This window comes from Cavia porcellus, unplaced genomic scaffold (assembly GCF_034190915.1).
Source record: "Cavia porcellus strain 051 isolate PalLab524CR breed Dunkin Hartley unplaced genomic scaffold, mCavPor4.1 scaffold_1, whole genome shotgun sequence".
In the NCBI taxonomy this organism is placed as follows: Eukaryota; Metazoa; Chordata; class Mammalia; order Rodentia; family Caviidae; genus Cavia; species Cavia porcellus.
The window spans coordinates 20,253,227-20,279,057 of NW_026947484.1; the positions used below are offsets into that span (position 1 = coordinate 20,253,227).

General features: G+C 36.7%; 1 pseudogene; it reads left to right on the forward strand.

The window, feature by feature from the left end:
• The first annotated feature begins 3,299 nt into the window (after positions 1-3,299).
• On the forward strand, positions 3,300-25,721 carry LOC134475769 (14-3-3 protein theta-like; annotated as a pseudogene).
• Positions 25,722-25,831: the final 110 nt, after the last annotated feature.

Genomic DNA, 25,831 nt, shown 5'->3' on the forward strand with positions numbered 1-25,831 from the left:
GAGGCTGGTCAATGTTCTCTCTCTGGGGAGAGAGCAGAAGGCACTGAATGTGTGACCCTTGCCATGCCTGCCCCCAATTGCCCCTCCTAGGCCTGCACTAATCACACCCCTCACCTGAGGCTGCACCATCCTTAGTGTGTGAGGATCTCACAGTGGGCTCCTCACTGTAGCTCTCCAGTGCCTTTAAACTCACCCTGACAGGACCTGAAATCTTCCTCCAGGCACAAAACCTCCTCCTGCAGCACAAGAAACTTCACCTGGAGAGAGAGGGGCTCACTGTCCACTCTGACCCAGCCTGAGGAGATGTTCAGACCTACCTGCTTGTCTCCCTTTACTGAAAACTACTGTTTGATTCCTTCCTCCTCCTGCTCCTCTTTCTCCTCCTGATACTCTGCCTCTTGCTCCTCCTTCTTCCTTTTCTTCTGTTTTCCTTCTTACTCCACCTCCTCTACCTGTTTGTCCTGCTCCTCACAATTTCCCTTCTTTAAGCCTGTCCTCTTTTGGGGGCAGATGGCAGTGTGCTCTGCTGTGCAAAGCAGAATAGCAGTCAGAGATCACTTGCAGGCCTCCTTAAATCCCACACCTTACCGTCTATGCTACAGGGGCTCTGACCCAGCTCATCAGCAGTGCTGGCATTGCTAAACAGCAGCATGCCATGATATTCTAGCTCCTCCAGAATCTCCACAAACAGGGAAGCAGAACACCACAATCAGAGCTCTGTGGCCACCTGCCATGTCCACTCTTCTTAGCCTAATAGAGCATTAATACATTCAGCTTCACTACAGCCACATGGTCACCACTGCTCCTGGATGTTGAAGCTTCCTCCTCAGCTTTGCTCTGGGTCATGATTGCCACATAGGCCAGGCTCAGGGATAACTGCCTCTGTACTCTCAGGTGGCTGGTTGGCAGAGCCCACTGTTTCTTCATAGAGGTGGGACCTTTGTTGACAAATGTCATCTATGGAGGCAGGGTGTGATGCTGTGGTGAAAGTGCTCCAGATGATGGAGATACACAGGGAACAAAAGTGCCTCCCTTCTGCCACAGGTACCTGTTGCTCCTAGAAGGTGGGGTATGACTTCTGCTTCCAGAGAATGTCCAGGGAAATGAGGGCATGGGAATTCGAAGTACTGGGGTGTCCAAAGGGACAACAGTGGCAGACAGAAGAGATACTGGGAAAGATCAAAACAGAGTCTGGCTCACCATGGCTCCTGAGTTGCTTACATCTTCAGGAGCAGTGATGCTGGGGCAGAGTCCATATTCCTTTCCTCCACATCCCCTTCATTTCATATTGGGAGAAGTCAGTAGGATCCACAGTAAGCTCCATAAGGGAGACAGAGAAGTCCCAGGCTCCCCTCCACCCACCTCACCAGGTACCCCTTGGCTACCACCTTCTGGGAGAGAATGAGCAGCCCTCTGCAATCTGTTCCTCCCCCACTGTGTTTCTCAGAATGATCCTCAGCCCATGCAACACTGACACCTCCACTCATCTTAGGGTTCAGTGCCAGGACTCTTGGTGGGGCTGGCTCCTGCTTCTGCAGCCTGGAGGATTGCAGGACTTCCTGTTGGTAAGGATGGAAAGTGAGAATTCGGAGGCACCCAGGTCCTTCCAGGCTGGGGCCTGGCCTCAGCAGCTCCATCACCTGGGTCTTGTGTAGTTCCTGGCAGATTTCCAAGGCCTTGTTTTCTTCCATGTTCTTGTGCTGTAGCTGGAGTGCAAGGTGAGAAAAGCACAGAAGGTGCCTATGCAGTGTGTCTTTCTCAGAGGCCAGCTAACCAGGCCTCACCATACTGGCACAGGATGCCCAGCAGCTGGTCTCTCTGCTGCGGAAGAAGCTTGGCCTCCTGGCTCTCTGCACTTCCTGCAGAAGACTCAGAAATGAGAACAGGGATAACCTGGTGCTTCAACAGTCTGAACTAAGAAACTCAGAGGAGGCCATTCAGAAGTCTTGGCTCCCTATACATAACCTAAAGCCTTGGAACATACACTGCTTTTAACTGGATTTCACACCACAGCTTTGGAGAATCATATGGAGCCATGCCACATGTGCTAAGTCCACCCTCCTAGCCTCCAATTTGCACATATTGTCCCACTGACTCCAACAACTCTCTGCAGAAAATACTGGGAAACTGAGGCTGGGTGATGGAAAGCACTGAAACTGTGACCAGTGCAGCTGACACCCAGTCCAGTATGAAACCAAGGAGCCTCATCTGGGAGTAGGAATACTCAGGCTTCTTGCAGATAGAAAAATCAGGACCTATGAGGACCCCAGAACCACACATCTCTAACATTTAGAGGCCTAGAACAAGAAACTGTCACAGCTGTTCTGCCAGACTCTGCAGGACTCTGAGGTCACTTTTCTCCCAGCTGTGGGAAATCAGTTCTGGACCCAGCATCTTCTATTCTGTGTGTGTCTCCACTGTCCTAGCCCAGTCCCATGGGGCAAGAGTTACATTTGCCTTGAGCTCTGAGACTTCCTCCTGCAGCTGGCCCAGCTTCTAAGTCAAGCTCTTGCCTTTGGATATGCTCCAAGCACAGTGTGCAGTTTTATAAAACCAAACAATACCATGATACTTAACGCAATCACATCTCTTTAATTACTTTACCTGTTAGCATTTTAAACAGGAAAATAGCGAATGGTAATAGTGAATGATTACAGAGGCAACACAACATCATTTTCAATGTCCTATTGGATTTTATGTACTTTAAAATGTTATCACACTATAAATGGAATCATTGAAAAGTTGCCTATGGTGACAGGTATTTAGATGAATTTATGCCAAGATTTTGAGAATTGAAAATTTAAACTTTTATTATTATTTTCTCTTTTCTTAATTCATTTATTTCAAGTTTCACCTCTATTATGTGTCCACAGATCAGAGTGGGACACATATGGTATTATATGTTATATAATTGGTTTGTAAATTATAACAACAAGAGCTAGAATCCACATTCCCTTTTAAATACCATTGACTTTTTAACTAAAGATCAGAAGTTTCAATGATATACTACAGAGATAAGGAATGAAAAATACCAATATAGCATACCTCGAGGAATCACAATGATGAGCACAGTAAAGGAACAAATTTATGGAAGTTATGGTTTGGCGAAGGTGGGATACTTTGATGATATGTTGTATTCTCTGATCTGTTTTGAATAGGTCATGTGAATTTTAGTGTGTAAGAGGGATTCACTTAGTCAGCCACAAAAGTTTACTTGAATATTTCTGCAGTTAGGTTTAAAATACAGAATAAAACTTAACAGCAGCCTAAAAAGGGAGAAGGGTGAATTGTGACATAAGATGCACAGGCTTAAGGTTCATGGAGCCCTTTTTACTTGCCTCCATTGCAACCACTCACCTGCTGGCTCCAGTGGGTCCACACCCCTGGATATTTGCCTTCCTAGCACATTTAAGGTACGATGCTACCTGCTAAAGTTTATGAAAATGACAGCTAGGAATAGCTTTGCTTTAGCTCCATCTGCTGAGTGATGTTAGATATTAGTAGAAAGATAATGAGATATATTCACCACATGGACTTCTCAACAAAGCTTCTGTAATATGGAGTAAGACAATATTTTTACAAAATAGAAAACAACAGTAATCTTGCCAGAGATGTACATTTTCATGTATAATTAATTGTGAGAACTGTTGTTCTGACTTTAATGACATCAGTTTCTCTATCTATAAGAAAGAGATAAAAACTTTTCTGAATTCTACATAGTTTTCTCTTCTATCTTTTCTTCTCATCTTCTCCATCCTTGTTTCACCTCTCTCTCCTCCTCTGTCTCCTTCCTCTTCCTCTTCTTTTCCAGTTTCTCTTTTCCCTCCTTCTCCTTCTTCTCCTTCTTGTCTTCATTCTTGCCATCATCTTTGCTTTCTTCATTTTACTCCCCCATCCCTAAACAAGGGGTAATTCATGTTCTTTCCACTGAGGATCCATCTGCAGTTCATCTACATTTTTTAATGAGTCATAGTCTTACTAATTCACTAAATTGGGCAGATTGGACTTGAGCTTGTTGTTCCGCCTTTGCCTTTTAGAATACTGAGATTACAAGCACGCATCATAATGCCTGGCTACATAAAGTAAATGATTTAGTTTAAGTACCTGCTACACAGTCTGTAGAGAAGAATATAGACATAAGATGTATTACTGTCATCTTATTGATTTGCAAGAAAGTGATTTTTCATCACAGGGAGTATACATTTATTTATTTATTCATTTACTTATTTATTGACATTTTGACTTCTTGTGACAGGATTTTGCTATGCAGTTCAGGCTTAATTTGAACTTGCAGTGATCCTCTTGTCTGTGCCCCCAGTGATGAGATTACAGTCATAGTCAACCATACCTGGCACACACAATGTACATTTAAACCATTGTTGTGTTGTTTGGTTTTGATTATCTAAAAAAGGAAGAGGTTTTGATTATAGATAAAAGGTCAGCAAGTAACCATGAATGTAGTTGCATATATGAAAGTCTTTTAGTTTAATTTCCATTTTTCACATCCAGGATGTTAGAGATCTGAGAGATGGCAGCGCAGAAACACATTGCATGTGTTGAATTTGTTTTCTTAGGGCTTTGCAGTAGAGACAATGTGCAATAGAGATTCTGTTTTTTCTTCTTTCTTGTTTATCCTGTAACTGTGTTTGTCAATCTAGGGATGATCCTGCTTGTCTATATGGAATCTAGACTTCACACACACACACACACACACACACACACACACACACGTATTATTTCCTGGGCAATCTTCTTTCTGTGTTGTGTGCTATTCCTCTACCATCTCTCCTAAGGTACTGGCTGATTTCCTATCTGAGTAAAAGTGGATTTCATGCAATTTGTATGCCATTCAAGTGTATTTTTTTGGTGCCCTTTCAGATCTGTATTGTATCATGTTGACTGTCAGAGCCCGTGCTGACATTGCCATTTGCAGTCCACTCCTTTATACAATGACAATGACCAGGTGGGTCTGCACCCAACTCGAGTCCTGTGTCCATACTGTAGGTTTGGTAGATTCAGCCATCCGCACCAGATGCACATTTTAATTTCCCTTCTGCATCTCAAATGTCATCAATCACCCTTGCTGGCCTAGTCTTCCTCAGACACAACCATCAATGAGATTGTGATGTTCACTATCGTCAGCTGCATTGTGGGGAGCAATGTTGGTGCTTACCTTCCCTCTTACAGCTCCATCATTACTGACATTTTTACGATGAACTTAGCTGAGGATAGATGCAAAGTCTTCTACACCTGTGTCACCCATCTCCCAGCTGTGACTATTTTCCACCTTAACATCCTGCTCTATATTTCCAGCCCAGTTGAAGTTGCTCAATGGACATGAATGGAATGGCCTCTGTTTTCTACACACTTCTCACTTTGCCACTAAACCCCTCATCTACAGTTTTAGAAATAAGAATGTGAACAGGACTCTGAAAAATTCAATTATCACTACATGGAATTCTGAGTAAAATTGTGGTTCTCACATTTTAAAAGATGTTTGAATATTTTCAGAGTAAATCTCAAGAACTTTGATACCGGTTCTCACCAGTACAGACATCAAGATGCACTTGGCTTTTCCTGCACGTGTCTCACTGAGTGTAAAAAGCCACAGTTAATGGACTTTGTCAACCTTCTAAAATAACAGAAAATGGAGAGTATCACTTAGCTGTTTGCAGAACAAGTTTTGCTATGTGTCTAAACTTTACAGATAAGTGCATCCCAAGGAGATATCATAAAGTTTCTCCTCAAATACCAACAGAAAATACCATGTATTTGAACTTTTAGAAGAAGCAGTGTAGTAGCACAATTGCTTGTCCAGAAGGAAACACTGGCAGTCAAACTTTATTTTCTTGGTATTGTTGTAAGTACTAAGTCTAAGTACTGTTTTCACTGTATGATGTCCACCACAACACTTAAAACCAAATAAGCAGTAAATAAATAAGAATAATTTCCTGCTTAACACTCCAAATTTCATATGGACAGTGCTCTATCTTCACTTCTCAACCACGGGTTTTTGCTTTGGTACTTGGTGTTCTGCATCAAGATTCTCTCCCAGGATACACAATAAAAAAGCACAGCTCCCTGCCAAACAAAGCCAAAAAGGGTTGTATAAAAAGGACATAAAAAGAACCATCTACCTTTAATTTTGTTGTATTAAATTCATCTTATGTGATATTTTTCTTTTCCTCTTGCCTTTGCCCTAGGAACAGTGCAGTACTTGGAAGAGTATGCTATCTCATATGGGATCACTTTACAGTACTTTTTCTCACCATAGTGCATTCTTCTCACTTGTTGATTTGTCCTACACTCCATTGACAGAGAGGCATACTGTCATCACTGCTTTCATGTAAAATGTTATTTCTTTTATTTTACATTTTTTAATAGTAAGTGTTTACAGGGATTTTTTTCTTCTGTAGTAATCATGCGTGGAATTGTGTGATGTGAGTCTTCAACTTTAAGGCTATTTTCTCTAGATTTTCATTCAATTCTTAGGAAAATTAGAGCAGAGAGATTATGAGGGGGATAATAAGAAACACAGACTTATCATGCTTTCTTCTCAAGAACTTAGTACTCATTTCTTTGTATATATCTTTCATTTTTATTCATCTTTTCTCTAGACTCTTTAAGATACGTATTTGTTTTCATGGGAATGTGTTTGTATGGCTTTATTTTAAGTGATGCTGTGAAGCGCAATATTCTCACCATCCTTTCCTACAGCTACATGATTTCTCTGTGCAGTTAGAGATAAAGTGGTACCTTATTATGAATAACACATTGTTAGTGGACAGTTACAAACGCCTGGATTTTAGCTAATGCCATGGTACTTTACAATAATCAAATTTAGCTACTGTTATGTTTTTCACAGAAAATACATCACTAACCAACTAACATAATTTTGAAAAATATCACACAACTTCAGGTTCTTAAGACTATCCTTATGTACTCTAAAACATCACGTGGCTGATCACATTTATTAATATAGACAATTTCAGCAGGATATTTGTCTTGAATTACTGATGGAACAGCTTAAAAGAAATAACAATGTGTCCCCATCTCTTAAAAATTTATTTTCCTCTCTAACATGAAATAATATTGTTGCAGAAGCAGTTGCAATCCGAAAGGAAGACCCTGCACCAAGGAACAAGATGACACATGTTTATTATACCAGCGGGATCATGAATCTCATTCCTGTGCATCAGCAGAGACTACAAATCAGGCTGAGGTGTCTATAGGTTTGTAACCTGGAAGCACAGAAGCTGAGAGCCTGGGAACTTAGGAAAAAAACCCTTCCTCATCAGTTGTTAAGCAGGCTATTCTTGGACAAGTGGGTGGAAAAGGATGTGTTTGTAGGCTTGGGAATTAGAGACATGCACCTCAGTGTAGCCAGCCTTATCTTGGACTGTCAGACAGGGGGGGTTTAAAGTTTTAAAATCTCCATTGTATTTGTTGTTCATAAAATACACTATCACAAATTCACAGTCTCTTTCCAACCACAATGAACTTAATATCAGATGTCTAAAAGCATACTGTGTTATATGCCCCAGATCCTCAGTTCCTAAGAAGTGAGTTTAGATAATGAATCCCAGAGAACTTCATTTGCAGTTTCCCATGTGGTTCATCAGGGGCCACGGCTGGAATGCACTGAGCAACAGAGGCACCAGTCTCTCTGCTGTGATGAACCACACCTTTTGGAGACTCTTTTCTATGAAGGATTCAGGCCAAAGTGTGCAGTGACCCTCACCCTTGGGATGCTGATCTTATCTTCTCTACCGGAAGATCACACTGGCTGAAGCTCTATTTTATTACTGATCTTTGTGGACAAATTCTTTCTTTATGAAAAAAATCCCACCAGATGAAAAAGCACTGTGGCTTAGACTTATGATCCAGGGTTTATTTTTTCTCCCATATGGTTTTACTTTTCAGTTTATTCCCTCTACCATGGTGTGACCTCACTTCTGGATTGAAATTTTTAACTTTCCAACCACACTTGCTATAGGTGTGAGCTGCATCAGCCAAGGAAGCCAGCATCACGACATAGGTGCTCCAGTTCCAATCCGCAGTTTCCACTACATGCTTCCCCAGAATTTAACTGTGTGCTTACAGATCAAGATGATTCACACCCTATGTACTCCTGAGAACATATTTTATGTCCCAGAATTTAATTTAATCAATATTTGCAAATATTTTCTAGTTTTTTGAAAAAGTCATCTCACTTAGTAACATTTTATACTTGTTAATTGCACACAGAGTACTACCCTGGAGAATGAAGCAAAAGCAACTTGGGAGGAGTAACTAGTTTCTCCACATCACTTCTCCTCTCTGCACAGGGTCTTCACTAAAAATAACCTGTAACAATTATTCAGTTGCTTCCCTCAGAATGCAGACCGGGGTAATATGGTGATAAGGAAACATTTTTGAATATGGTTTAATGAGTGATCCTCAGAGAGGACTGGAAGACACATACAAATTATAACAGGACACGGTAAGACAGAATATGTGAGTCTTCAGGATATACCTAAGATTCTAGGGAGACTTGGAAAACAAATTATTATTTGAAGTGGAAAGAAAATTTGGGAACAATACAAAGGGCTTAACATTTAAGGAAAGAATTTTAGAACGAGTAGGTTTGCAGAGGAAATTTACAATGTGTACACATTTAGATGGGAATTAATATGAATTGATAAATCTTTGTGAATTATATTTATTTTCTTTGACCAAAAGGATTCTGATCATGTAAGTGATTTGTCCATTCTTGAAAGTACTTATGTAAAATGTTTGGAGAAGTCATCAAAAGAATGAAAGAACATGAGTAACTGAAAGGTGAATCTTCCTCTGCAATAAATATTAAAACTTTCAATTCTAAAACAATTAAATATACATCATACATGTAATGTAAGAAAGACCATCCTTAAGGTAAGGCACTCACACTCTTCTGTATTTGTGGATTTGCTCTCCATAGAATTGGAGATACCCATGTGAAACCAAGTTTTGAACAGAAACACAAATCAAAGAACATTGTTCAAAAGAGCAGAAAAAATGTAACTGTGCAGCACAACTATTGTAAGAAATGGTCTTTCCATTGGAAAATCAAGTTCAGAAGCAATTTGGAGGCAATGACAGAAGAATAGCTCATAACCCTGAAGGAGAGTGTGCAGAGGGAAATGTTCATTGGGGGTTGTGAGTGGGAACTGACAGTAATTAATGAAATCACATCAAGATTTCACATCACCGTGACAGAGGAAATGAAAAGGACCAAGAAATCATCAGATGCTGAAGTTCTGGATAGTCACTGAGCCCCATGAGAAGGCTATGTGCAGCCACAATGCCATTTTCCATCCTCATTATCTGCAGGGCTCCTGCCTGTCTGGAATGGTGATGTCGTAAGGATGGAAGTGGATGCAATAACTGGATTGTAGCAACAGACAAGAGAAATGTCAAAATAACAGAATGATGATCCTAAATACATTCCAGCATTCTAATAGCAATAAGGTATGCCAACAATTTAGCATACTTGATAGGATACCTTTAAATTTTTATAATTAAATCATAAATTTATGGTTTTTAAAATGTATTGATGAATTAATTAAAATACATTTTCTAATACACATAATAATCACAATGATAATTTCTCTCTTTTAAAACTTACTTTACACATTTTCTATTTTAAGGCACTATTTAAACATTTTATTCTTATTCTCAGAAAATAGCTTTTAACTTTCAGAGAAAAATGATTAACAGGAAAAGAATGGTCATTCTGGTATTTGAATACATCAGTGTTTCTGTTTTCCTTTCTCCCTTTCTTCTCTGGGGGAAGTGAGCTCATTCTCTCTGCAGTTAATCACATCAAACTGCTTTTACATCCATTAATGACCTTATGCTGTTCCTGGTCACCTTTGTCCCATGCACTTTTCTCATATATCAATGTTTAAATCTACTTCACCCTTAATAAGAGATCACTGGGTCTGTGTTCTTCACTTTTTTATTTAAAGAGAGAAGAAAAAAAAAGAAAGGACATGAAAAACAATGCAGTAAAGGGGTACAAATAATACAGTATTTCAAGAAAAATTATATACAGCACGAAATCAACAGTTAATAGGTTACATATTATCTTCCCAGAAACAGTTGTTCATATTACCAAATTAAAGCATATAAAGTGGACATTCATACAGTGAAATTGGAGACAGTTCCGTTCAATGACCCCAAAAAAGCTCAGTTATATGGATTTCCATCCTACACACTCGAACATACCTGCAGTTATATTCCTTAGTCCACCTTACCTTCCTCCATTTTTACAGTAACAATTAGACTTTTATGGTTTTATTATTCTCATGGTTCTTATTACTTTTTTGAAGAGAATAAAACGAACTGTGACTAAGTAAAACAGAGTCAGAACAGAAGGGTGGGCATATCACATGATGCAAAAATAGAATACCAGGTGATCAAAAGTAGTTACCATTGTGCCTCTTGCTATTTTTAAATTGAGTTGTCTATATCATCAGGTATAATAGAATTGATCAAAACAGTACAGAACAAAACCAATAAAACCGACACTGAGGGCCTTACAGAACTTCAAAAAAAGGATAATAGTCAATCCATATTGGGCATCATAGTATATCTGATTGCCTTCAAAGTGAATGCCTATACTCTCAAACTTGATACTATCAAACAAAATAGAATATATAATAATCAGACAGAACAAAATGGGGAGAGCAATACCTGGGTTCAAGTCAGGTTAATAGGACAACAAAAAATTACTATAATATGTCCTGCTATTTTAATTTATTTTTCCCTTAATTAAAAAATGAGAGAAAATAGATTAATTTAAAAAAGGGGGGATTGAGATAAGAGAGGACATTGTAATAGAACAACGTAGGGCAGAACCGAGCAATTCAAGCATCATTGTGTTTCACCACCAGATAATTTAACATAATAGTAGTCGCCATAGTGCCTCTTTCCTTAAATTATTTGAGTGTAACTTAGTATGCTATAATATCAAGCATATCAAGACAGTGTGAAGCCTTTCAAGAGAATGCAAGAATTACAGGGTATTTAAAACCTGCTAATAGAAAACGAATAATGGTTTCTATATTATCTCTTTGCCTATAAAGATTTTGTTTATACTATAGCATATAGTGAAATATAGTAAGATACAACATGTTAAAACTGGTGGAAACAGTTGTACCACAGCTTGATGGGACTTCAAAACAAGATGATATTAAATCAGCACTAGCTTTTATGTTGTGTTGCTTTCTTCAAAATAGCTATTCATGCTATCATAGATACTAAAATCGAACAACCCAGGTTAAAACCATTGAGGTTAATGAGTGAAAACATTATATGGCTTTAAATCAATATGATTGGGAATCTTGATTACCACATACTTCTTATCATTTCTTACATTAGGGAAACTATTCGGTATTTCTACATGTGAGTTTGATTTATTTCACTTATGAGTATGGTCTCAAGCTGCATCCATTTATTTATAAATGTCTCAATGCAGTCATTCTTTAAAGCTGAGTAGTACTCCATTGTATAAAAATACCACAACTTTTTTATCCATTCTTCAGTCCATGGACATTTAGGTTGTTTCCAAGATCTGGCTATTACCAATTATGCTGCTATAAACATGGGTGCACATATATCACTGTGGTATGATGCTCTCAGTTCTTCCGGGAATATGTCTAGGAGTGGTGTAGCTGGGTCATATGGGGCTTCCAGTGCTAGTTTTCTGAGAAATCTTCAGACTGACCTCCAAAATGGTCGCACTAGTCTACACTCCCACCAACAGTGCAGGAGAGTTCCTTTTTCCCCACAGCCTCTCCAGCATTTGTTGTTGTTGGTTTTCTTGATCTTGGCCATTCTTTCAGGAGTGAGATGAAATCTCAGTGTGGTTTTGATTTGCATTTCTCTATTGACCAACGATGATGAACCTTTTTTTCATATATTTATTTGCCATTTGTATTTCTTCATCTGAGAATTGTTTATTCATCTCAGATACCCATTTTTCGATTGGGTCTTTGAATTTTGTGGGTCTAATTTTTTTTTAATTCTTTATATGTTTTAGACAGAAGTCCTTTGTCTGAAGGGCAGTTCACTAAGATATTTTCCCAGTTTGTGGGTTTTCTTCTCACCATGCTGGAGACTTCTTTTGGCTTGCAGAAGCTTTTTAGTAAGAGGTGATGCCAGTTATTGATTCTGGGAAGTATTTCCCGTGCAGTTTGAGTCCTGTTCATGAATTCTCTATCTACTCCTATATCTTCAAGGTTTTTACCTAATTTGTCTTCCAATAGATTTAGGGTTTCTGTTTTAATATTTATATCTTTGATCCATTTAGATTTTATTTTAGTACATGGTGCTAAGCATGAGTCTAGTTTTAGTTTTAGACATATGGAGAGCCAGTTTTTCCAGCACCATTTATTAAAGAGACTGTCGTTCTCCCAGTGAACATGTTTGGCCCCTTTATCAAAGATAAGGTGGTTGAGTGTTTTTGTAGTTGTGGTTGTATCTTCTAATCGATTCCACAAATCTTCAGCTCTCTTTTGGTTCCAGCACCATGTTGACTTTATTATGGTTGCTTTGTAGTATAACTTCAAGTCAGGGATTGAGATACCTCCTGACTTGCGTTTGCTGCTTAGAACTGTCCTTGCTATTCTAAGCCTCTTCTCACTCCAGATGAATTTTAGGAGTGATTTCTCGAGTTCTATGAGGTATGTTGATGGTTTTTTTGATCAGGATTGCATTGAATCTGTATAAAAGTTTTGGGAGAATGGACATTTTCACAATATTTATTCTTCCTATCCATGAGCAAGGGATGTTTTTCCACTTTCTGAGATTATCTTCAATTTCATTTTCCAGTGTATTATAATTTTCTTTGTACAGGTCTTTCACTTTTTTCCTGAGAGTAATTCTTAGATATTTCATTTTTTTGGTTGTTAGTGTGAAGGGTTTGACTTCTCTTATTTCTCTTTCTGTGACTTTGTTGTTAGTGTATAGGAATGCTATTGCTTTTTGAGTACTGATTTTATAGCCAGCTACATTACTTAATTTATTTATTATATCTAGCAGCCTTTAAATGGAGTTTTGGGGATCTTCTATATAGAATATCATGTCATCTGCAAATAATGATAGCTTAACTTCTTTTCCTATCTTTATGCCTTTTATTTCTCTCTCTTGTCTAATTGCTCTGGCTAGTATTTCCAATACTATATTAAGTAGGAGTGGTGATAAGGGACATCCTTGTCCTGTGCCTAATTTTAAAGTAAAGGCCTTCAAATTTTGGCCATTTAGTATGATATAGGCTGTTGGTTTGTCATAGATGGCCTTTATTATATTGAGTTAAAGACCATCTATTCCAATTTTCTGCAGGGTTCTTATCATGAATGAATGTTGAACCTTATCAAAAGCTTTTTCTGCATCTATAGAAATGATCATGTGTTTCTTACTTTTGGCTCTATTGATATGGCATATTACATTTATTGATTTACATATATTGAACCATCCCTGCATGCCTGGGATCAATCCCACTTGGTCCTGGTGTATAATCTTGATGATTTGCTGCATCCTATTTGCCAATATTTTATTGAGGATTTTTGAATCTGTATTCATTAGAGAGATTGGTCTGTAGTTCTCTTTTTTAGTTGGATCTTTCTCAGATTTTGGTTCTAGAGTAATATTTGCTTCCAGGAATGACTTAGGAAGGATTGCTTCCCTTTCAATTTCATTGGATAGTTTGTGGAGTGTTGGCATTAGGTCTTCTTTGTATTTCTTGTAGAATTCTGCAGTGATTCCATCTGGGCATGGGCTCTTCTTTGTAGGTAAAGATTTAATTATGTTTTCAATTTCATTAATAGAAATTGGGTTATTAAGTAGTTTTACAACTTCATGACCTTGCTTTGGTACTTCGTATATTTCTAGGAATCTGTCCATTTCCTCTGTTTTATCAAACCTTTGAGAGTAGAGGTTTTCAAAATAGGTGTTGATGATTTTCTGTATTTCTAAAGGATCCGTAGTGATTTCTCCTCTTTCATTCCTTATTGCATGCATTTGAGCTTTTTATTTTTAAAATAAGGTTGGCTAGGGGCTTATCAATTTTATTTATTCTTTCAAAGAACCAAATCTTTGGATTTTTTTTTAGTCTCTAATGCATTGATTTCTGCTCTGATTTTTATAATTTCTTCTCTTCTTTTGGCTTTGGGCTTGACTTGCTCTTCTTTTTCTAGATGTTTCATGTGTAACATCAGATTATTTATTTGTATTCATTCTGTTTTCCTGATGTGTGAATTCAGTGCTATAAATTTTCCTCTGAGAACAGCTTTCATTGCATCCCACAGATTCCGGTAAGTTGTATTTGTGTTTTCATTTTCTTGTGGGTAGTGTTTAATTTCTTCTTTAATTTCCTCTGTGACCCACTGATTACTCAAGAGTGTGTTATTCAGTTTCTATGTGTTTGTGGAAATTTTGTAGTATCTTTTATCATTAATTTCTAATTTCATAGCGGTATGGTCCGATATCATGCAAGGGATGATTTCAACACTTTTGCATTTATTTAGATATGTTTTGTGAATTAATATATGATGTATTTTAGAAAATGACCCATACACTGCTGAGAAGAATGTGTATTCTGTTGTTGTTGGGTGGAATACTCTGTATTTGGCTAGTAAGTCCATTTGTTCACAGGTGCGATTTACACCTTTTATTTCTTTGCTGATTTTCTGTCTGGTTGATCTGTCCATTGTTGTCAATATTGTGTTAAGATCTCCTGTTAGAATTGTGTCACTGTTAACTTGGTTTTTCATTTCTGTTAGTACGTGTTTTATATAACTGGGTGCTTTGAATTTGGTGCATATATTGTTAAGATAGTTATCCCTTCCTCTTGGAGTTTTCCCCTAACCAGTATGTAGTGACCTGCTTTATCCCTTCTGATCATTATTGGCTTGAAGTTCACATTGTCTGCAAACAGAATAGCCACCACCGCTTTTTTTTTTTTTTTTGGTTCCTGTTTCATGAAGTATTGTTTTCCATCCTTTGACTTTCAGTCTGTGGGTATCCTTTTGGGTTTGATTGGTTTCTTGTAGACAACATATGGTTGGATTTTGTTTCTTGATCCATTCTGCCAGTCTCTTTCTTTTAATTGGTGCATTGAGACCATTTACATTCATGGTTATAACTGTTATATATTGGTTTATTGTTGACATGTTATCTTTCTGCTGTTGCATCTTTGTCTTTTAGTTCTGTTTAATTATCTCCTTTGTTTAGTGGTTTTTTCCTAGATTCATCTAGACTGTCTTTCAGTATTCTTTGCACGGTTTTCTTGGTGATCATGTAGTTTTTCAACTGTTCTTTGTCATGGAAGTATCTTATTTCTCTATCCATTTTGAAGGACAGTTTTGCAGGATACATCAGCCTAGGTTGGAAATTATTTTCCTTTAGGATCTGAAATACTTCACTTCATACTCTTCTTGACTTTATTGTTTGTGCTGAGAAGTCTGCTGTGATTCTGATAGGTTTTCCTTTATAGGTGATCTGTCTTTTCTCTCTTACAGCTTTTAATATTCTACTCTTTTGTTAGATTTCTGGGATGGCCATTACTATGTGTTTGGGTGTAGTTTTATTTTGGTTATGGCTATTTGGAGTTCTATATGCTTCTTTGATCTTGATATAAGTTTCCAGTCTCATGTTTGGGAAATTTTAAGCTATTACTTTTCTAAATATCCTCTTGACATCTTTTATGTTGTCCCCTTCTTTTTCATTTATCCCTATTAACCTTGTGTTTTTCCTCTTTGCATCATCTTGCAGATGTTGAATTATTATATGCTGATTTCTTGTTATTTTTAAAAGATCTTTCCTTTCCTGTTCACTGGCTAAAATCTTGTCTTTGAGGTCTGAAATTCTATCTTCACATTCATTGAGGTGGTTTTTACAACTTTCAATGGAGTTTTTGATTTCCTGTATATGTCTTTGCATCTGCTTTATATATTCTGTTTGTTTCTTATATTTTTCATCCAGGGATTCTATCTTTTTGTTTATCTACTCCAATTTTTTAACTGTGTCTTCTTTAGATATGTTCAGCATCTCCTTCATTTCTTTTATCATTTCTTCTTTTACTTGGGGGATTATTTCTCATTTGATTTCCTTTAAGGCTTCCCAGAGTTGCTTCTTTATTTCAGTTACTATTATTTCAGGTATGTGGCGTATATTTTCTTTTATGCACATGGTTCTATGCTTTCTTGGGATGGGCTGGATGTTTGAGACTGCATTTTGGTCTTTCATTTTGTCATTTTCCTATATTTTTGAGCTTCAAGTTTTGTTCCAAGTGAGGTAGAGAGGTCAGCCAGGCTGGGACAGTACTCCCTGCCCTCTCCTTACTCAATGATTTTGACAGGAAGCTGGATCCTGGGCCCCAGGTGAAGAAAATAGTTCTCTGGGCTGGGGCATGGTTACCTGCCTCTGCTGGACTTACTCCACCAATAGGAACCCAAAGCCTGGCCCCCAGGCAAAGAAGAGAGTTCCACACCTTTGCTGGACATACTCAACCAATAGGAAGCCAGATCCTGGGCCCCAGGCAAAGAAAAGAGTTTGCTGGCCTAGGGCGGTGTTCGCTGCTTCCACTGGTATTACTGGACCAACAGGGAGCAGGAGCCTGGCCCCCCTTGTTCTTCATTTTCTCCACTGCGTTCCAGTGCTTCCTCAGTGACATCCATTCAATTTCCCCAATCTCATTTTCACCTATTGATGTAGGATGTTTACTCTAACCACAAATAATGTTATAATGTTTAATATGGCAAAATATATTTTTGTGGAAACATTCATATGTTTTAAAATACATATGCATTAACATATCATTGTTACATATCAATGTAACTCCCATTTTACAATCCCCCACCCCTGGATTGTTCTGTACCTACACCTCCCTTGGTTTCTTTCCTAATTTCAAAATGTCCTCCCTACTACCTTGACACATGTGGAGGCATTGTCCTGTGGCTCCCTTCCAAACCTACTTCTTTCTGTCCAAATTCTCTTTTCTTATTTATTAATCCTGTTTGTTTCCTAAACTTACCACCTACGTAATGACAGCTTTTCTGTTTCCATTCCAAAATCACATGTTGAGCTTTCAAAGGGCTCTGGAACAGACACACAAACAGAGAAATTCCAAACTTATATTTAGTGGACATCACTTCCCATCACCATGTGTTTTTAAGGTTCCTGTCTTGTCCATCCTTGTGCCCTGCATCTTCCCAATCAAGTGCTAGTGCTTTAATAATGGAAATATGGAAAATATACAGATTTCCTGCTTTCACATTAATGGCATTTTTAAGTACTGAGGTACAGTTCCAAAGATAGAAAAGGACTCTCCTGCTGAAACACAATCCCAGTCTGACATTCTGTTTTTAAAAGTCATCCCTGTCCTTCCTCATTGCAACTCTTTTTTTTTTTTTTTTTTTTTTTTTGGTCTTTTTCATTTTTTTACCGGTACCAGGGATCGAACTCACGACCGCCTGCTTACAAGGCAGGTGCTTATGTCGCTGAGCTAAATCCCCAGCCCCAAGCTAAATCCCCAGCCCCCTCATTGCAACTCTTAAGGGTCTCTTTCTAATTGATCTGATATCTTACTTCCAAATGGATTACACAAGCTATTTACATGTCTTCCTGGAGGTACACTGTAAAATATACTTAATTTTATCATCTAGGTTAAGCCCTGAAGTGATTGTTTGTTTGAAAATCTCAAATTTAAATATCTTCATGATTAACATATATTAGACATAAAATACAAATATAATAATGCAAGAAAAATGCAATTCAACAGCTCCAAGATGATGCAAAGAAAAACAACATAAGATTGATAGGGATAAATGAAAAAGAAGGTGACAACACAAATGATATCAAGATGTTGTTTACAGAAGCAATAGCTGAAAATTTTCCAAACATGAGAATGATTAATGACATTCGCATTAGTGAAGCATATAGAACTCTAAATAACCATAAAAACACGACACCCAGAAACATGATAATAACCATCCCAGAAATCCAACATAAGTACAGAAAATTAAAATCTATTAGAAAGAAAAGACAGATCACCTAAAAGGAAAACCTATCAGAATGACAGCAGACTTCTCAACACAAACAATGAAGTAAAAAAGAGCATGGGGTGAAGTATTTCAGAACCTAAAGAAAACAACTTCCAACCTAGACTGATGTACCCTGAAAAACTGTCCATGAACATAGATGGAGAAAAACGATACTTTAATGATAAAGAACAGCTAAAGAACTTCATGATCAACAAATCTACCCTGCAAAGAATAATGAAAGACAGTCTAGATACATTTAGGAAAAAACCACTAAGCAAAGCAGACCATTAAACAGAATGGAAAGATAAAGATGCAACAACAGAAAGATAGCATGTCAACAATAAACCACTCACAAACAAACAAAAAAATGCAAATACAACTTACCAGAATCTGTAGGATGCAATGAAAGTGGTGTACAGAGGAAAATTTATTGTACTGAGTTCCCATATCTGGAAAACAGAATGCACACAAATAAACAACCTGACGCTAAATCACAAACATCTAGAAAAAGTAGAGCTAGTCAAGCCCAAAGCAAAAAGAAGGGAGGAAATTATAAAAGTCAGAGCAGAAATCAACGCAATAGAGACTAAGAAAACAATCCCAAAAAATCAACAAATCAAAGAGTTAGTTCTGTGAAAGAATAAATAAAATTATACAGCCTGTAGTCAACCTTATTTTTAAAAATGAAAGAAAAAACTTAAATTCATGCAATAAGTAATAAAAAAAGTACAATCAGTACAGATTGTGGAAATATAGATTATCAACATCCATTTCCAAACCCTCTACACTCATAAGTTTGATAACACAGAAAAAAATGGACAGATTCCTAGAAATATAACTACAAAAGCTGGGTCAAGAAGATAGAAAACAGCTGAATAACCCATTTTCAATTAAGAAATTGAAAATGTAATTAATTCTTTACCAACAAATAAGAGCCCAGGCCCAGATGGATTCTACAAGAAGTAAAAAGACTGACACTACTCAAAGTCTTCAATGAAATTGAAAGTGAAGCAATTATTCCTAACACATTGCTGGAAGCAAATATTACTCTAGTGCCAAAATCTGAGAAAGATCCAACTAAAAAAAGAACTACAGCCCAATCTCCCTAATAAACACAGGTGCAAATTTCTCAATAAAATATAGGTCAATAGGATGCAGCAAATCATCAATAAGATTCTATAACATGAAGATGTGAGATTCATTGCAGACATGCAGGGATGTTTCAAGATACATAAATCAATAAATGTAATCCATCATATCAATACAGCCAAAGGAAATATCACATTATCTTTTCTATAGATGCAGAAAAAGCTTTTGATAAGATCCAACATTCATTCCTGGTAAGAACTTCACAGAAAATTGAAATACATGGTCTTTACCTCAATATAGTTATTTCATCTATAACAAACCAACAGCCAGTATCATATTAAATGGTCAAAAATGTGAAAGCCTTTACTTTAAAATCAAACACAAGACAAGATGTCCCTTATCACTGCTCCTTTTCAACATAGTGGTGGAAGTATTATCCAGAGCAAGTAGAAAAGAGAGAGGAATAAAAGGGGTAAATAAAGGAAAAGAGGAAGTTTAATTATCATTATTTCCAATGACATGATTCTCTACATAGAGGACCTCTAAACTCCATTGAAAGACTCCAAGATAAATACAACAATGTAGGTCAACACAATTTAAATTCTCAGAAATCAACAGCATTCCTATACCCTAACAACAAAATCACTGAGAGAGAAATAAGAGAAGCTACACCCTTAACACTGGTATCCAAAAAAATTGAAATACTTAAGAATTAATATCACAAAAGAAGTAAAAGTTCTATAGAGGGAAAATTATCATACCCTGAGGCAAGAAATCACAGAGGGTCTTACCAAGTGGAAATACATCCCTTGTTCACGGGTAGGAGGAATAAACATTGTGAAAATAGTCATTATCCCTAAAGCATTGTACAGATACAATGAAAATACCACTAATGTAACCCCACTGATTTAGAGATAGCACTCTTAGAATTCGTCTGGATCCAGAAGAAACCTAGAATAGAAAGGCAATTCTAAGCAGCAAAGGCAAGGCAGGAGGCATCACAATCCCTGATTTCAAGTTATCTACAAAGCTGCTGTAATAAAATCAACATGGTACTGGAATAAAAACAGAGATAAAGATCAATGGGATAGATTAGAATATACAAACACAACTACAAACACAGTTAACCAACTTTTCTTTGATAAAGGGGCCAAACATGTTCACAGGAAGAACAATAGGCTCTTTAATAAATGGTGGTGGAAAAACTGGCTCTCCATAAGCCAAAAACTAAAACATGCCTATCACTGTGCACTAAAATAAAATCTAAATGGATCAAATATATAAATATTAAAACAGAAACACTAAAGCTATTTGAAGACAAATTAAGTAAAAATCTTGAAGACATATTGGCAGGTAGACAATTCATGAACAAGAATCAAACTGCAAAGGAAATAATTCCCAGAATCAATAACTAGGATCACATCTTATTAAGAGTTTCTACACATCAAAAGAAATCTACAGCACAGTGAAAAGACAACCCACAAAGTTGGAAAAAATCTAGTGAACTGTCCCTCAAAGGACATCTGTCTAAAACATATAAAGAATTTAAAAAATCAGATCCTCAAAATTCAAAGACCCAATTCCAATATGGGCATCTGAGATGAATACAGAGTTCTCAGATGAAGAAATACAAGTTACAAATAAATACATGAAACGAAGTTCATCATTATTAGTCGTTAGGGAAATGTAAATTAAAAGCACACTGAAATTCCATCTCACTCCAGAAAGAATGGCCAGGCTCAAGAAAACTCCCAAAAACATATCCTGGAGAGACTGTGGCCAATAAAGGAACTCTTCTATGCTGTTGGTGGGTGTGTAGACTCTTGCAAACACTGTGGAGGTCAGTCTGGGGATTCCTCAAAAACCTAGGATTGGAAATCCCATTTGACCCAGATATTCCACTTCTAGGCATATTCCCAGAAAAACTGAAAACATCATACGACAGTGATATATGTGCACCCATGTTTATAGCAGCACAATTTGTAATAGCCAGACCTTGTAAACAGCCTAAGTGTCCATCAATTGAGGAATGCATGAAGGCTAAGGAATAAAATACATTGAGGCTAAGGAATAAAACAATATCCCTGTACTCAAATATTTCACTATATTTGAAGGCAGAAGTGATACAAAAACCAAGCATTTTTATTACAGCGAAATAAATCATGTATGAATAACATCTACATAGAATTTCTAAGCACATGATTTAAATATTGTATATATATTTATATACACACAATGGAAATATATTGCATTATTCTAAGTAAATATTTAGAAAGATAACTGCAGTAATATTGGAACATGTATATAAATATCACTTTTAGATCCTTCTATAAGAAAAGTATTTTTAAGCCGATTTCCTCAGAAACTTTATAGGAATTTTTTGGAACTTTGAGTTTCATTTCTTCTAATTATTCTTGGATCAAATAACTAGATTGCAGATTAAATGTGATTAAGCAGTAGTTTCGCTGTGTACACAACTGAACTCTATTTTTCTTACTCTGTGGGCTTTCACATGTATATGAATAACTCCCAAATCAATATTTTGGGCCTACGCTCTCCTAAAATCTAGTTTCATGCTTATTACTTTATTCAAACATTTTTCAGTTAGATGACCCTTAGAGCTTCCAAACCCAAGATACTGCAAATGAAAATATCATGCTTTATAAAAATTAGTGCTTTAAGTTTTAGAAAGCTAGTTGTACAGCTTTCCAACCCAGATAGAATGTAAGCTTTCTTTTGAGAATTCAATTTTGTTAATGACAGATGATCAAGCATCAACTCACTGAATTTTATAAAGCATCATTAGGCCATTTTGACTGAGGTAAAAAAAATTACCTGAGACTTGATACTCTAAAAATAAAAGATTTTTTTTGTGGCTCATGATATTGAAGGTCAAAAGTTACAAACAGGGCAGACCTACTTGTTCAGGACACAGCGAAGGTTTGATGCCTGTGTCACAACATAAGGAATAGCAATACACAGTGGAAAAGCATGAGAAACAGATTTCATATTAACATGGAAATCAAGAAACTAGTGAAAGAGGATTCATGCTTTTATAATAACCCACTTTCACAGAACAAGCCAGGTCCTGAGACAATTACATTAATAACTTCCAAAGGAAATGTGACTATGATCTAGTCACCATTCCTAGACTCCATCTCTTAAAGATTCCCCCAGATCATAATACTATTACTTTGGGGAATTAAGTATTGATTTGACATTTTCTACATCCAAATCATAACAACTTTCTACATACTATCAATTTAGACAAGGAGATTCTTAACTCAAGTTTCTTAAAATGTAGTTTTTTGAATCTACCTCTTATATCTATGCCTACAAGAAGTAATTCTTATATAAAAATAAGTAATAAACATACTGTTATGATACTCTAAATGGCAGTGACTCATTGTGCCTAATTGTTTTAAAACATTGCAAAAATATATCTTACTAAGTTCCATTTAATGATTATTTTTATCACTAATTATAAGGAAGATCTCTGAATGTATCACTTACAAAGAAGTTTCTTTGGTTTCAAAGGTGAAATCATAAATTATTAATAATTTCTAAGAAATGAAACAATGCAATTACAGGATTTTCTTATTGAGGAAATCCCATCTTTTTCTATAATATAAATGAAGCTTGAGGATCTTGAATCAAAATGACAAATACTGCACGCTAGTACTTACCTAGTATACGTATATTTGTCAAATCCTTAGAAAAATAAAGTAGAATGGTGACTACCAGATAGTGGGAAGGGAAAGAAAAGTGAGTTGTCTGATGAGTATAGTGTCAATTTTGCAAGATGAAAGATTTGTAGAAATCTGTTATACAACAATGAACACATAGTTAATGTTGATTAAGCATAATCAAAGTGTTATAATTTATGTGATTTTTAGCATAATAAAATAGCATTTTTTAGCATTTAAAATGGTTAGAAATACTTCATATATCATTATGAATTCAATAGAATTATCAAGGACAAATATAACAGTAAGAAAATACAGATTTACAGTTTGTGTATGAATTGTACTAGGGCTACATAAAGTTCAAAAAAAGGACACTAGTTTAGAATCTTTAATCACAGTGATTACCTAGAGGTTCTTCTATATATTGACCCCTAGTCTCATTACTATAAAACCTCCTACAGATTCAGTGTTCTGATATTTAGTTTTCTTGTATGTTTAATAGCTTCATAACATCATGGAATTTATTCAATTATATTTAGCTAAAAGCTTTAAAAAGTTAAAAAATAAAAATTGAATTTATTTAGCTGTTGTCATGTGATATTGTGATCTTTTGGAAAGGCAGTGCCCTTCATCTTATAATTTGGCATGCCTCATGAAGCTTTTGAATTTTTACCCTGCAAATTTTAGAGAAAAGATTTATTCATTTTTAAAATATGACAATGGGTTTCATTCACTATGGGAAAAACCACTTAATTTTTCAGAAATCTTGTATTTACTCTTAAAGTCATGTTTAGTAACAATATTGACTTTAGAATATTAGCTGAATTTTTTCAAACAGTATTAGGAGGTTTTTGACCACATCATAGAGTTATGAATCTGTTTCAGAAGATGACCTAACTAGTGACTCCCCATTTCTAAAAATCCTTTATAAAAGATTATCAAATGCATATTATTGAATAATATAAGTGTGTGTTCTGAGATAATATACAGAATATAACCTTGCCTAGATTTATGCTTTCAGTAACATGTACTACGTTTCTTAATGTATTTGTGCTTCTAACATGACTTTTATATTTCTTTAATTTTAGTGTCAAGTCCTACAGAATGCAGTCAAAACACCCAAGTTCAGTGTTTTTTCTACCATGAAGATGTTACAACTTTTCTGATGCTGTTTTAGATATTCAATTAATGTAAGGGGAAACACAAAAATAAATGATAGTATTTAGTAGCTCACAGCATTATCCAACATTTATTTAAAAGATTGCCTTCTTGTTTTATTGAAATTATTGTATAAGAATTACATTACTAGCATTAGCTGACAATTTTATACCTTTACAACATACTTAAGAGGAATTAACTGAGATGGCAGACAATAAGAGCAAGAGAGAGAAGGAGAGAGAGTGAAAGAGAGAGAGACAAAAAAACAGAGAGAGAGAGAAAGAGAGAGAGAGAAAGAGAGAGAGAGAGAGAGACAGAGAGAGAGAGAGAGAGAGAGAGAGAGAGAGAGAGAGAGAGAGAGAGAGAGAAGAGGAGAAAGCAGAGGGACAGATTGGGCTACTAGTTGACCAGAGATGCTGTAGAAAATTTAATGTCTAAATGAAGTTGATGTGTCCACCATTTACTTTCCATAACTTTTCTAGTACTTCTATAGAAACTTACCCACTTCCTTCTCACTAACATTCATTTACCTATTCTAGTAATTATGAATACAAAACAAAACAAAACAAAACTCTGATTGCCTAATAAATAAAAGTATTGATCTCACCCCAGAGCTGTGTGTGTGTGTGTTGCCTGTGTGCATGATGATCATTTAACTACAATCCTCAAGACATAAGGTGCCCATCTTCAGTTGGTCTACAAAATGAAGAGTCAACACTAGTTGAAAGACTTTCAACTTCAGCTACTCCAGAGGCCATCCTACCCAGTTACTAAGAATCTGTCTTAAACTTTAAAAGCTAGTGGGCTAAAGCAAAAATCAGATCAAAGTGGTGGGACTAGTGACAAGGCCAGAGAGACAAGCTTTGCAGCAGGTGTACTTCTCCAGCTCCAGAACACTCCCCAGCTGGCCTCACTATCGGCCTCCAGGTCCCCACAGTCACCAGTGCCAAGGAAACTGAGCTGATCCAGAAGGCCAAGCTGGTCAATCAGGCCAAGTGCTGTGAAGGTATGGTCAATCACAGGAAGGCAGTGACAAGGCAGGCTGCCAAGCTGTCCAATGGGGAGTGTAGCCTGCCCTTTATGGCCTACAGAAATTTGGTCATGGGCTGCTGGTAAGCCTGGAGAGTCATATCTAGCATTGAGTGGAAAACTGACACCTCCAACAAGAAGCTGTCAATTAAGGAGTACCCCATCTGCATTACTGCCATGGAATTGTTGGACAACTATTTAATGGACAATGTAACTACTTCAGAGAGTAAATTCTTCTATCTGAAAAGGAAGAGAGATTACTTGCAAGACCTTGCTGATGTTGCATATGGTGATAATAGAAAAAAGTTAAATAATTCCCAAGGAACTTACAAAGAAGCATTAAATATGCAAGAAAGGGATGCAACCCACACATCAATCTGCCTGGGTTTGTCCCTTGGCCATTCTGCATTTTACTATGAGATCCTTAATAACCCCAAACTTGCCATGCACCCTGACTAAAAATGGCAGAACTATTTCAGAGCTTCATATACTGAAGGAACACTCCTACAAAAACAGCACTCGCATCATGCAGCTGCTCAGAGACAACTTAATATTAGGGAATTAAGACAGTGCAGGAGAAAGACATGATGCTGCAGAAGGGCTTAGAAATAAGTGCACACAAGATTTCAGGATTTCTCCCAACAAGAACCTTTTTACACATCTCCATTCCTTACTCCACTCAGACTTTCTATAGCAAAGAGCTCATTCATGTGTATGAAAGTGAACTCCCTTAGTCCTTTCACACTGCAGCTTTGAGAATGCTGTATTCCTTCATTTGTATTTGCTTTGGCTATCCTGATGTGC